The following is a 14,250-nucleotide window of genomic DNA, read 5'->3' on the forward strand; positions in this document are numbered from 1 at the left end:
CACCTGCCACCTTAGCCCATCTTTCCTCAATGAGCAGGCCACTAAATCTGCACACTCCCCCAGAGCAAAGCAGATCTTGACCCTGCACCCTTCTCCTGCTCTGGATGGAGCCTCTTTCATACGTGGTTCACTTGGGAATGCCCCTGTTCCCCTGGCTGTGCGGTCAATGGTTACCTGGGCTGTGGCTGCGGTTGCACACTATGACCGTGACAGTACCCCCTTTCTACCGGTGGCATCCGGACACCCAGGACAGACCTGATCTGGATGAGCTCTGTGGAAGGCTCTGACCAAACGACTAGCATTAACGTTGGCCGCTGGAACCCACATCCTCTCCTCTGGTTCCGTAACCCTTCCAGTGAACGAGGTACTGGAGGGATCTACAGAGAACTCGGGAGTCCACTATCCTGGAGATCTGAAATTCAAGATTACCGTCCACCATGGCAAGGAGGATGGTTCAACAGTTTCAACATATCTCTTCAACAACAACTTATGGAAAACAATATGAATTTTCAAAGCCTGAGAAAGTTCAAGATGAAAGGCTACCGGGTTAATAATAGCAGTGATCTTATATGGCCCAATAAACCTTGGACCCAACTTCCAAGAAGGTACCTTCAACTTAATGTTTCTTGTGGACAGCCACACAATCACCCACTCTCAGGTCCGGATCATTCATACATCTCTTGTCAGCCACACATTTATACTTGTTGCCCATTTTTCTTAGATTATTTAGAGTTTTTTTGCCATATAGATGACAAAGAAGAGGAAAATCGTTCCTCCTCCGGTATACCAGAAATCTCAGTACTAGAAAATGTGCCAAATTGCGGGTGGAACCCATATGCCCCCAAAAACTGTGACTTATCAGTAGACTCCTGTCTAAGGATATTTATGGCAAACTCGGCTAAAGACAAAAATGAAGACCATTCTTCCTGGTTCTCTGAGACAAAACATCTCAAATAAGTCTCCAGATTCTAGTTACTGCATTCAGTCTGTCTGTTCAACTGAGGATGAAAGGCCGAAGAGAAGATTCTACCCCCAGACGAGTGGTTTGACGCCTTCCAGAAGGAATTCCATGTAATTTCACAATGTTGTCGATAAACACTTGTGCAAGAGTATTCGCATTCAGTAGACCAGGCAATGCTATAAAGTGAGCCATCTTACTAAAGCGATCAACAACCACCAAAATCACAGTTTTTCCTGAAGAATTAGGTAAATCTGTGATATTTATCCATGGATAAAGGAGTCCAAGGTCGGGACGAGATGGGCAATGGAAGTAAAGATCCGGAAGGCTGAGTGTGTGTCACCTTAGCACTTGCTCAAGTACTACAAGCTGACACTTACGCCACCCCGGCCACCATAATCTACGAGAGATGAGACCGACAGTGGATCTGCTCCCAGGGTGTCCTGTGAGAACCATAGAGTGATGTTCCTTAAACACTTTGGGACGTAATTCAGAAATAACAAACAACTACCCCGGAGGACAAGAATCCGATGTATCCCCCTGGGCCTCCAACACCTCTGCCTCAAGGTCGAGATATAGGGCGGATATAACTACCCCTTCAGACAATATGGGACCAGGATCTTTCCAATCACCCCCCCTCCCCAGGAAAGCTATTCAACAAAGCATCAGCCTTGCGTTCTTAACACCAGGGCGATAGGTGACGATAAAATCAAATCTGGTAAAAAATAATGACCATCTGGCCTGCCTTGGGTTCAGTCCTTTAGCCAACTCCAAGTAAGCCAGATTTTTGTGACCTGTGAGAACAGTAATAGGATGAATTGCTCCCTCCAACCAATGAAGCCACTCCTCAAAAGCCAACTTAATGGCCAGCAACTATCTTTTACCCACGTCATAGTTTCTCTCTGCGGCCGAGAGTTTCTTACAGAAGAATGCACATGGGCGCCATTTACTAGGTGAAGAAACCTGCGACAAGACTGCTCTTACCCCTACCTCAGATGCATCAACCTCCACAATCAATGGCTATGACACATCCGGTTGCACCAGTATAGGAGCAGAAGCAAAACATTTCTTCACCGCTGAGAAAGCTTGTAATGCCGCATCAGACCAGGTTGAGACATCCGAACCCTTCCCAGTCATGTCTGGTAAAGGTTTAACCACAGTCGAGTAGTATAGAATGAATTTACAGTAGTAGTTGGTGAATCCCAAAAACCGCATAAGCGCTTTCAAATTTTTGGGTCGATCCCAGTTCAACCCAGCATGGACCTTCTCTGGATCTATACGAAATTCTGAAGATGAGAATAGGTAACCCAGGAATTGTATTGCCTGAACTGCAAATACACACTCCTCCATCTTAGCATACAATTTAGGATCTGTAAACACCTGTTTCATGTGATCCTGAAGAGTCTCCATGTCTTGAGAATAAATTAATATGTCAACCAGGTACACAACAACAAACCTCCCCACCAGATGATGAAAGATATCATTAACAAAATGCTGGAAAACCGCAGAAGCATTAGTTAACCCAAACGGCATGACTAGACTCTCAAAATGACCCTCTGGGGTATTAAACGCCATTTTCCACTCATCCCCTTCCTTGATCCTGACCAGATTATATGCCCCCCTTAAGTCCAACTTGAAGAACACCTTGGCATAAACAATCACGGACCATAATCCGATTGAGCTCCCGGAAGTCCAGACATGGCCCAAGAGTTCCGTATTTCTTTTTGACAAAGAAAAACCCTGCTGCCAGCGGGGATTTGGAAGGTCTAATATGTCCCTTAGCCAAACTCTCGGCAATATACTCTCGCATGGCTGCTCTTTCGGGTTCAGAAAGGTTATTCTAGATTTGGCCAGCTTCGCTTTAGGAATAAGATTAATAGGGCAATCATATTCCCGATGTGGGGGTAAATCCTGGCAACCACTGGATCGCACATCCTCAATACTATGCTTTTATCTAACTGCTTCGCAGCATAATTAATATTGCTTCTTAGCGTAATTTATCATATACCTACACCTATGCTGCATGCTGTACATGAGGCATTAGTATACAATTTGATCAAAAAGCATAGGCCCACTAACCGCGACAAGGTTGCCTCTTCGACTGGGACCCTATTCTAAATTTGGAGCAGCACTGCACAGCGACAACCAACGCAACAGCACCACCCCAGCAGGCAGCGGGACCCAGCTGTCAAACAGCGCCCCCGCTGTCTGACAAAGCCATCATGGCACTGGGTCCCACCAACCCACTGGGACAGCACAAGAGCAACAATGGCCGCCGCACAGTACTGCACCATGTGAACAGGTGTGGGACCAACCCAGCCACATTCTCTCACCATGTGAACAGGTATGGAACTCACCCTATCACATGCTCTCAGGAACTCCAACTGAGAGGTAGAAATATATACCCTCATACAGAGGCCTGTTGATTAAAAGCACCTGGGCCGAATGGGGAGGAGGGCTGATACCAGGAGGGGAAAAAGCATAAATTCTACAATAAGTACAAAATATGAGAAAAATAACTGAAGAGGCGAGTGGGCGTATGCTTTTTGATCAAATTGTATAGTAATGCCTCATGTATAGCATGCAGCATAGGTGTAGGTATACAAGAAATTACGCTGAGAAGCGATATTAATTATGCTGAGAAGCAGTTAGATAAAAGCATAGTATTGAGGATCGATATGAGGACCCATGAGCCGCATACACGGTAAATGCAACTGCGGGTGGGGTCACTAGAAATGCCGCAGGCTAGTGCTATACTGCAAGTGAAAGCAGAGGGCCATGGGGCCGTGCTAATTGATTCCACAGAAGTAAGCACTATGGCGCGGTCAGAGTGCTCTGAATCACTGCCAGCTCATGGATCCCTCGACTAAAGTTATGGATAGACTAATCCAGTGATAAACATCTGCCTGCAGAAGCCGATCTCAATTGAATCCATCCGTTCATGTGAAACGGATGTCTAAGAATCGGCCCTGCAGACACGAATCACTGGATCTAAGCTAAGCTGGGTGAAACAGACAGATCTGGATTGCTGTTGCTCATCTACCTGCAGAGGGCTGAGAGCCACAGACCTCAACTGCAGTGTGAGCGCAAAGCAGATACATATGAACATTAATTCATCCCCACACCACACTCGTGCTAATTGATTCCACAGAAGTAAGCACTATGGCGCGGTCAGAGTGCTCTGAATCACTGCCAGCTCATGGATCCCTCGACTAAAGTTATGGATAGACTAATCCAGTGATAAACATCTGCCTGCAGAAGCCGATCTCAATTGAATCCATCCGTTCATGTGAAACGGATGTCTAAGAATCGGCCCTGCAGACACGAATCACTGGATCTAAGCTAAGCTGGGTGAAACAGACAGATCTGGATTGCTGTTGCTCATCTACCTGCAGAGGGCTGAGAGCCGCAGACCTCAACTGCAGTGTGAGCGCAAAGCAGATACATATGAACATTAATTCATCCCCACACCACACTCGACGCGTTTCGCCATAAGGCTCGTCAGGAGCGTGTATCTGTGGTTAACAGGATAAATATTCAAAGCTGCTAAGCCTCCATTACAGAGGCTGCAGCTGTAAGTACGAGGTGGCCAAACGCGGCCGCTCAGGTGCACAGAATATGAGGAGAGTCCTCCTCCCCTCAACTGAGCCCCGCCTGCAGAACGGCCAATGAGGATGCAGGAGGCGCGGCATCGCCGCATCATCCATCCCGCCCCCATTGTGCCGCCCCCTCGATGAGACCGGCCCAGATGAATGTAATAACATTCTGCATTAAAATTAGAGTAAATATATATGGCGACTTACTACCCTGGCAACGTTTGTATAGCTCCGATCGGGACAGGGATCATGAAGTGGTATGAACTACATTGTATTTTATTTATGTTGTTTAATTAATTGAGGACATCAATCGGTGGTGGTGGAGACAATACAGGAGGGTCAAGAAAGACCCAGCAGCATTTTTACTAGATGGCAATACTGTGATCAGGCTGATTTAAAGGGGCAGTGTATGGTATGATGTGGTATAAATAATCCACAACCAATGATTACACTATCATACCCCTGTTATCTCCTAGCCCCCTCAATTGCCTAGGTGATCTAATGACATAAGATCATTAGTGATCAATGCCGCTGGGACACATGGATCGTGGGCAGTATGTCATCACCCCTAATGTTCCCCCGTTGCACCTCAGCTCCAGGGATCTAGAGAAAACACACAAAGGAATTATACTCATTTAGTCCCTGGGGCTGAAGCGCACATAGGCGGTAAATCCACTGTGTCTCTTTTTGCATTAACCGCCTATCAAAGTCGCCTCCTCTTGGCGATCTTCTGACCACCTCCACAGCCTGAAATTTGATGACATCCACATCACCATTGTGCATGGTCGATATGTGTCTAGCAATCGGGGTATCCGCCCCTTTGCGGATGTCATTTAGATGTTCTGCTACTCTTCTACGGAATTCTCTTGTGGTTTTACCCACATATTGCTTTCCGCAAACACAAGTGGCCAAATATACCAGGCCTCTTGTTTTGCAATTAACAAATGATCTGATAGTAAATCTCTGGTCCACAGCTTTTTTCAGGGCCCGACTACATCCACATGGCTGAGTACCAGCCTCAAAGGGACCTTTCGCTGTGGCAGCTGCGTGGCTTGCCCTGCAATCCAGACTGGCGCTACATTTATCTGTAGCGTCACCGAACAGAGATTTACTATCAGATCATTTGTTAATTGCAAAACAAGAGGCCTGGTATATTTGTCCACTTGTGTTTGCGGAAAGCAATATGTGGGTAAAACCACAAGAGAATTCCGTAGAAGAGTAGCAGAACATCTAAATGACATCCGCAAAGGGGCGGATACCCCGATTGCTAGACACATATCGACCATGCACAATGGTGATGTGGATGTCATCAAATTTCAGGCTGTGGAGGTGGTCAGAAGATCGCCAAGAGGAGGCGACTTTGATAGGCGGTTAATGCAAAAAGAGACACAGTGGATTTACCGCCTATGTGCGCTTCAGCCCCAGGGACTAAATGAGTATAATTCCTTTGTGTGTTTTCTCTAGATCCCTGGAGCTGAGGTGCAACGGGGGAACATTAGGGGTGATGACATACTGCCCACGATCCATGTGTCCCAGCGGCATTGATCACTAATGATCTTATGTCATTAGATCACCTAGGCAATTGAGGGGGCTAGGAGATAACAGGGGTATGATAGTGTAATCATTGGTTGTGGATTATTTATACCACATCATACCATACACTGCCCCTTTAAATAAGCCTGATCACAGTATTGCCATCTAGTAAAAATGCTGCTGGGTCTTTCTTGACCCTCCTGTATTGTCTCCACCACCACCGATTGATGTCCTCAATTAATTAAACAACATAAATAAAATTAAATAAAATACAATGTAGTTCATACCACTTCATGATCCCTGTCCCGATCGGAGCTATACAAACGTTGCCAGGGTAGTAAGTCGCCATATATATTTACTCTAATTTTAATGCAGAATGTTATTACATTCATCTGGGCCGGTCTCATCGAGGGGGCGGCACAATGGGGGCGGGATGGATGATGCGGCGATGCCGCGCCTCCTGCATCCTCATTGGCCGTTCTGCAGGCGGGGCTCAGTTGAGGGGAGGAGGACTCTCCTCATATTCTGTGCACCTGAGCGGCCGCGTTTGGCCACCTCGTACTTACAGCTGCAGCCTCTGTAATGGAGGCTTAGCAGCTTTGAATATTTATCCTGTTAACCACAGATACACGCTCCTGACGAGCCTTATGGCGAAACGCGTCGAGTGTGGTGTGGGGATGAATTAATGTTCATATGTATCTGCTTTGCGCTCACACTGCAGTTGAGGTCTGCGGCTCTCAGCCCTCTGCAGGTAGATGAGCAACAGCAATCCAGATCTGTCTGTTTCACCCAGCTTAGCTTAGATCCAGTGATTCGTGTCTGCAGGGCCGATTCTTAGACATCCGTTTCACATGAACGGATGGATTCAATTGAGATCGGCTTCTGCAGGCAGATGTTTATCACTGGATTAGTCTATCCATAACTTTAGTCGAGGGATCCATGAGCTGGCAGTGATTCAGAGCACTCTGACCGCGCCATAGTGCTTACTTCTGTGGAATCAATTAGCACGGCCCCATGGCCCTCTGCTTTCACTTGCAGTATAGCACTAGCCTGCGGCATTTCTAGTGACCCCACCCGCAGTTGCATTTACCGTGTATGCGGCTCATGGGTCCTCATATCGACCCTATACTGAATGGATGGTGTCCTAGAATTTTTAATATAGGTTAGTCCCCCTTCCCTTTTGTTTTTCTGATTAATAAAGTAACAGTTTTAACAGAAATGTAGCGTTCCAAACGACAGTGATTTGATTTTGACAGGTGGAACGTATACCATATATTAGTTATACCAGTGAAATTTTCATAGTATTGAGGATGTGCGATCCAGTTCTTTTTCTTACATTTTGTACGTATTGTAGAATCTGTGCTCTTTCCCGTCCTGGTATCAGCACTCCTCCCCATTCGGCCCAGGTGCTTTTAATTAGCAGGCTTCTGTATGAGGGTATTGTGATGATTCGCGATCTCAGCAACACAAAGAAATCGCGAATGCGTCCAGTTTGAAAATCACCAAAGCCTTCGTCTGCACACAAAGAGTTAAAATCTTTTTTTTTTTTTTTCTCAACCTAAAGTAATTCACCCTTGCTAGCACAGCTCACAGATCAGAGGTACAATTGGCACCTTCTTGCCAAAGAATCTTCCTGCCCCATGCCAGGTTAAGTACCCATTAATCTGGTATTTTCTTGACAGAACCTCATAAAAACTTCCTTTCTGTAGTCGGAGTGGCTTTGGCATCGCAGGAGGTCTCACACCTTTAGCCTGGGCAGCGAGCTTCAGAAGAAAAGGACACATCCTTATCACACAGCTGGTTAGTACAGGAAGGAAGATGACCTGAAAGTCCCCTTCAATCCATAGGCTTCATATTTTTCCCATATTTTCCTAATATTTCATGGGTTATGGAAATGTGAAAGGAACCATCTTTTCAGAAATGATTTTGGTTCTTCTAACCCACCTTCTAGGAAACCCGCGGGCAAAATCAGAGATTCCCGCTCTGAGATATAAAGGTTCTCAGGCACCCTGTATTATCTTTTAGTCGTATTTGTTATCAGATGATGCGTAAAATTATACTGATTATCAATATCAACTATATTTCTTGATTGGACTTACGGGATATGGAGAAATGGGCAAAGCAAAGATTCTGCCAGATTTTCTCCCTATGGGGCAAAGGACTGCCCCTGTTCCAATTACACAAGGCTGGACCTGAACGTGTCATAACCACTCCCCGCTTTAGAGTAGGTAAAAACAGTGACACACTCAGGTCCTGGGTCCTTCTTCTACCATCTGACGTCGACTAACATCACGACCGCCCGCTGGACACGGGCACACCCCACCATCTCGGATTATTCCTTTCAAAGACTTTGCCTATTACTGGACACTACCACGGTAATTCTGAACTTACAGACATTCTATTCCCTTCCACCTCTTACCTATTTCTATCCAAACCAATCTGTTCAACTGGCAGGTATATTTATCTGTCAGCTTTAATGTATATATTTTTGTGTATAGTTTTAGAATAAAACTAACGATTTCATCATTCCAGTTTTGCCCTGGTTACTTGATGACCTGATCTATGCTAAGAACTCTGTCCTCAGAAGACAGACTACCAAATTGTTTTATTTTTATAAATGTTAATGTACTAGCTAGGTTGCAAATAACCGTTTCGTCCCTTTAGGATTAGCTAGCCGCTGTCTCTTCGCCCCGATTCAATACGAAGAGTGGTGGCAGCAAATTAATTTGATTTCCAGCGTGAAATCAGTAATTTTATTTTTACCGATTGTACATACAATCGTGATTGCATTCTGTCTGGGCCCACCAACCAATCTTAAACGTCTTCTGTGCTCACAGTGGATTCGCCTCCAGAAATCTCTAGTGGAGACCTGTATGGCAACTGTGGCTTAGTACGACGGGATTGGCGGGTGGTTGTCACAGGTATATATTCCTACCTCTCAGTTGTTGTTCCTGAGAGTATGTGATAGGGTGAGTTCCAAACCTGTTTGCATGGTGAGAGTATGCGATGGGGTTGGTCCCACACCTGTTCACATGGTGCAGTACTGCACGGTGGCCGTTGTTGCTCATGTTCGGTCGCTGTGGGTTGGTGGGACCCAGTGCCATGGTGGCTTTGTCGGACAGCGGGGCGCTGTTTGACTGCAGGGTCCCGCTGCCTTCTGGGTTGGTGCTGTTGCGTCGGTTGTCGCCAAATTTAGAATAGGGTCCCATTCGAGGAGGCAACCTTGTCACGGTGAGTGGGCCTATGCTTTTTGATCAAATTGTATACTAATGCCTCATGTATAGCATACAGCATAGGTGTAGGTATACGATAAATTACACTGAGAAGCAGTTAGATAAAGTATAGTATTGAGGATGTGTGATCCAGTTCTTTTTCTTAGATTTTGTACTGTAAAAAAATACATCAGAAAAATCAGAAATGAAATAGGGTACAGCTTTAGTGGTTAAGACAGAAAGAGATGTATTAAGACAGTTGTCCATGCAATAATCACTCCAATCGAGAATCTGTCCCGCTTGCCAGTCAATGGTAGGATTATGTTCGCTTAACCAAGGTAAACCCAGAACCAACAGAGCAGGCAGATCCTCCATCACAAAACAAGAAATGGATTCCTGATGAAAATCACCTACTCTTAAACAGATTTCCTGCACCAACTGTGACAAACATTTCTGAGTAAGTGGTGCGGAGTGAATTGCAAACACCAAAATATTTTTTTCTAATGCTCTTGTTGTTAACCCATGCATACGGACGAACTAGCCATCAACTAGGTTAACCCCTGACCCACTGTCAATAAACACCTGAATTCTCACAGTTTTGGACTCTAGCGCGACTTCGGCAGACAGGAGAAATCGAATACTACCAATAAATAACAAAAGTAAGTTCTCTGACTCCCCACCCACATCACCAAGAGTAAGACGGGGATTAAACATTCTCTTTTTGTTTTCACCTTGACACTGAATGTAAGGACAGATATTAACAAAATGTCCCCTCTTTTTGCAGGAAAAACAAACATACTCCCTTCTTATGACTAAAACCCAAGTAGGCCCAGGGGTATCTCCCCCTAACTGCATAGGTTGGTCACCAGGCATAAACTCAGGAGTCTCTCCACCTAAAGTGTCAGAGAAAGCCGTCAAGTTATATGATGGTTCGTCCTGAGAGTGAGGGACCTTACATCTCTCTCTCAGGCATCTAGCAATACGTATGGCAAGGGACATAGCCGCTTCCAATGCCTCAGGATTTTAGTGAAAGGCCAATGCGTCCTTTAGCCTCTCACATAATCCCTGACAGGATTGGCTATGGAGAACTGGATCACTCCGTATCCGTAGCCCATCTCCTAAATTCAGAGCAATAGATCTCTACAGAATGCTCTCCCTGTCGTAAGCCACGTAACTTGGCCTCGGCCAGGGAGATCTGGATCATCGTAGATAAGACCTATCGCTCTGAAAAATTAATCTACCAACCGGAGGGACTGTGATCCGGTTGGTAGAGAAAAAGCCCAAGACTGGGCATCCCCTTTAAGCAACAATATGATAATGCCAACTCTTTGACTCAGAAAGCTAGGGGAAGACGACAAACAATAGGAAGTAAAGATACTTAACTCCAAAGTACGTGAACGAGCAGGAACTCAGAGGAGAACCAACACTAGCGCTTCCACAGCCAAAAGGAGCTATCAACCACCTAGCATGATGGGTGAGGCCAGACTAAATAGGAGTTGTAATGACCACTTAATCTATACATGAGACAACAGGTGTGGTCACTCATCACCAGCAACAACACTTTTAAACCATAGAGGCTGTCAGATCACATCACATGCAGCCAGTCTCTTAGATCTTCTGACCCCTGTCACTGGAGAGACCGTGACAAATGTGCAGTAAAATGCTTAGACGACATTCCATAACAACAAAAGAAATTACATTACATTAAAGACATTGATAGTACAATAACCAAGTCTTATGATTGTTAGAGGACGCACATTTACTTATCTGTCCCTCTATGATGTTCTGAATCAGCATCTGAATGGCCTGTTTGAAGAAACTCTTCCTTATACTTTCGTTGTTAGCTTTCAAAATGCAGAAACGTTTCCCAGACCGTAGGAGACAAAACTGACCATTATTTTGGTGTCTGCGGTTATTTACCACGTTCATGGCCATGGTCAAGCACCTCTTATAATAATTGAGCTGCAAATCAGGAAGGTCAGTGCAGATTATTCGCTTGGCCAAGCACACCACCCTTGGAAGTGCCGTCCTGTCCAGGGGCGTAACTAGAACTGACTGAGCCCCACAGCTAATTGTTTTACAGGGCCCCCCTCCCTTAGGGTCCATTCAGACGTCCGCAAGTGTTTTGCGGTCCACAAAATGCGGATCCGGAAAACAGGGATACCAGCCGTGTGCGTTTCGCATTTTGATAGTTCCCTATGATAGAAATACCTATTCTTGTCCGCAATTGCAGACAAGAATAGGACATGTTCCATCTTATTTGAAATTAATGGGTTTGCACCTGTGTCCCGCAAAATTGTGGAACGGATGCGGACCCAGAACAACGGACGGGTGAATGGACCCTTACTTAAAATAAAACCTTTGAAAAAAACCTATTTGTCTTTGTATCACCATTTTTTGACAGCTAAAACTTTTTTTTTTTTATTTCTGCCTAAAGAGCTGAAGCTTTTTTTCAAGTGGATGAATTGTAGTTTTTATTGGTACCCTTTTTGAATTAAAATTATTTATATTTTTTAATAGTGAAGACATTTTTGGACATGGCAATGCTTTTTTTTAATGTTTATTTACCTATATTTAAAACACTGTAAAAGGGGGTGATTGGAACTTTCATCCCAACCTCTGCCCACTCCTTCCTCTGCCAGCCTCATGTACTATAGTATGCGGTACGTGGCAGCCTCCCCGCTCTGCCTCCGCTGCTCTGCCATATACTAGTGCTTATTATGCCACACATATGCATGCACCTGATGCCAGCCCAGAACCATCCTGGCATCACATTTGTGTATATGTAACTTAAAAGAGTGCCATAATAAGCACTAGTAGATGGCGCAACAGCAGAGAGGGGAGGCTGCCACGCACCGCATGCTATAGTACAGTTGGCTGGCAGAGGAATTGTGGGCAGAGGTTGTGATCTGGCTACCTGGCAGCTACATGCTGAAGGCTTCAGCATGCAGCTGCCAGGTGGTGATCCCAGCATCTGCCAGCCTCCTGTATTATAACAGAAGCAGATGAAGGCATTTTATTATATAGGAGGCTGGTGGGACTGGGATGGCAGCCTGTGGCAGCTACATGCTGCAGCCTGCCATGGCTTTACACTTAGAACTTTGCCTGCTGCTGTACCTGGTCTTACCTCTTCTCCTCTCCAAGTCTGTGAACTTGACAGACTGGGAGAGGAGGAAAGGGTTAACTACTTTGACTCTGTCCTGCCCTCCTCTTTCCTCATGCCCAGAGAGGCCCCAGAACCACTGTGCACTAGTGCAGCTGCAGCAGGCAAGGGGGGAGAGGGGCCCAGGCACATACCTGAAAAGTGCTGTGCAGCATGCTTGTTGTGCCTCCCTTCGCTCGCCTCTCTGCCATGATGCGCTGCTTCTCCCAGCCTCCCCGCCCCTTGAGGAGGGCTTCATTTGGGGGCGGACTGCCACTGTGCTGCCTGAAGAGATTAATATGCATAGCGTGCTGCCGACCTGTTCTCTGGCAGGTGTCACGCTATGCAGGCAGAAGAGGCAGCACAGCAGATAATCATGCATGGAGTCGCCCGCCGAAGCGGGCCCTGTGTTAATGAATGGGGGTGTAGGATGGATGGGAGGGGTGGGCGGGCCTGGTCCTGGTCCTGGCCCCTATGTGACCACACCAAATGTAAAGGGGAGGGGGTTTGGAGGGGTTGTTTTCGGGGGTGGAGCTGGCCTGAGAATGTTAAGTTATTTACACACAGTGTGTGTGAGACACTGCTCCTGGGCCCCTTGTCAGCCCGGGCCCCGAAGCAGCCGCTTCCCTGGTAGTTACGCCACTGGTCCTGTCCTGTTTCTTGCTACTACTGAACCAGGCTGTAATGTTTCCAGTCAAAATACTCTCAATGACACAGGTGTGGAAGTACCCTGAGGGGTAGTCTGAAATCCCTGAGATTATAAAGATGTGATGAGCCTTCTTTGGCAAGAAGTTTATATGACTAGCTCAAGATAATTCTTGTATAATATGTACACCCAGGTATTTAAAACTGGGCACACACTCCACTATATCTCCATTAATCCTGACAGGGTTAAAGATCCTCTTCTGCTTCTTGCTGAAATCTACCACCACCTCCTTTGTTTTGCTGACAGACTGAGATGGTTGACTCTGCACCAAGTTACCAAGTGATTGATCTCCTCCAGGTAGGCCATCTAGTTGTTATCGGAGATCAGACCTACCACAACAGTGTCAACAGCAAACTTAATAATTGTAGAGGAACTGGAGGTGGCCACACAATCATATATATATAATAAGTAGAGAAATGGACTTCAGACACAGCCTTGTGGGGTGCCAAGATTCAAAATGAGGGGGGATAAAACATGTTTGCCCACACATAATATTTGAGATCTATCTGAGAGAAAATTAGCGATCCACCGACATAGTGATCGGTTTAGACCTAGATTCCCCAACTTAGTAGCCAGTATAGAGGGGATTATAGTGTTGAAAGCAAAGCTATAGTCCACAAACAGCATTATAACATAATTTCCTTTCTTAGTGTCCAGATGAGACAGTACTGTGTGCAATAGCATCATCTGTAGAACGGTTAGTGCAGTAAGCAAATTGTAGTGGACCCAGATTCACAGGAAGTGAAGAGATGATACAGTGTCTGACCAGCCTTTCAAAGCATCATCACAGTTGAGGTCAATGCTACAGGGAAATAATCATGGTGACACAGTGTCACGGCGGACAAGCACTCAGACACACAGAAAAACCACCTACCAGGCTCTGAGCGAGAAGCAGGGGAAGTGTCACCTCCTAGCTAATCCCTGACCTCTCTCCCTGCACTGCTCAGCCCACAGGCAGACCTTGGTGGTAGGAATGCTGTGTCCTCGTGCCTGGGCTAATACACCCTAAATTCCCTGAGATGGTGAAAAGGGGAAATAGGAGCAGCCTGCTTGCACAGAACCTGGATGGGAGAGATGACACAAACACAACTAAAACAGAAAAA

This window comes from Bufo gargarizans, chromosome 1 (genome assembly GCF_014858855.1).
Source record: "Bufo gargarizans isolate SCDJY-AF-19 chromosome 1, ASM1485885v1, whole genome shotgun sequence".
NCBI classification, from domain to species: domain Eukaryota; kingdom Metazoa; phylum Chordata; class Amphibia; order Anura; family Bufonidae; genus Bufo; species Bufo gargarizans.